The sequence below is a fragment of the Leptonychotes weddellii genome, chromosome 11, assembly GCF_054177405.1.
Source record: "Leptonychotes weddellii isolate Sample4059 chromosome 11, ASM5417740v2, whole genome shotgun sequence".
In the NCBI taxonomy this organism is placed as follows: domain Eukaryota; kingdom Metazoa; phylum Chordata; class Mammalia; order Carnivora; family Phocidae; genus Leptonychotes; species Leptonychotes weddellii.
Window position 1 is genome coordinate 52,769,912 of NC_138379.1, and position 1,115 is coordinate 52,771,026.

Genomic DNA, 1,115 nt, shown 5'->3' on the forward strand with positions numbered 1-1,115 from the left:
CGACGTGGATGGAACTGGAGGGTGTTATGCTGAACGAAATAAGTCAATCAGAGAAAGACTTGTATCATATGACCTCACTGATAATGAGGAATTCTTAATCTCAGGGAACAAACTGAGGGTTGCTGGAGTGGGGGGTGGGGTGGGAGGAATGGGGTGTCTGGGTGATAGACATTGGGGAGGGTATGTGTTATGGTGAGCGCTGTGAATTGTGCAAGACTGTTGAATCTCAGATCTGTACCTCTGAAACAAATAATGCAATATATGTTAAGAAAAAACAAAAAAGATGATAGTAGGAGGGGAAGAATGAAGGGGGGGAAATCAGAGGGGGAGCTGAATCATGAGAGATGATGGACTCTGAAAAACAAACTGAGGATTCTAGAGGGGAAGGGGTGGGAGGATGGGTTAGCCTGGTGATAGGTATTAAAGAGGGCACGTTCTGCATGGAGCACTGGGTGTTATGCACAAACAATGAATCATGGAACACTACATCAAAAACTAATGATGTATGGTGATTAACATAACAATAAAAATTAAAAAAATAAAATCTTTAAAAATTAATAAAAATAAAAATAAAGTGATTTAAAAAAGTCCTTGAAGTTATCATTCTAATAATAATCTTTGTAAGTTCTCTAAATCATGCACACCACTCAGAAAAGTTGAGACTCAAACCCAGGAGCTCTGGCCCAATGTATGCCACTTTTGCAGAGGTGGGACTTGGTTAATTCAGATAGTAAGACCAGAATTGGATTACCAGTAGGGAAGGACACTTGGAAAAGTTTTAAAAGAGTTGAGGTTATTGTGGCCTTCCTTCCCAATTATTCTATGGGTTAATTCACTTGGACCAAAATCAGTATCTCATCTTCTCCTCCCTTTCATTTCTCCCTTTCTTCTCTCTTCTTCTCTTATCTCTTTTACTTTTGCATGTTTCAATAAACAGAAAGAGGCAGAACAGGTTAACTAGATTGTTTTATGCTAAGGAAATACATAAACAGTCATCCAGGCTTTATAATATATAAATACTGTATTCAAATAATTTAACTAATAGAGAAATACCATGATTTTATTAAAGTTTCATAGAAGTCCTGTAAGTTTTGTACACTTCCTTTTTTCCCTGT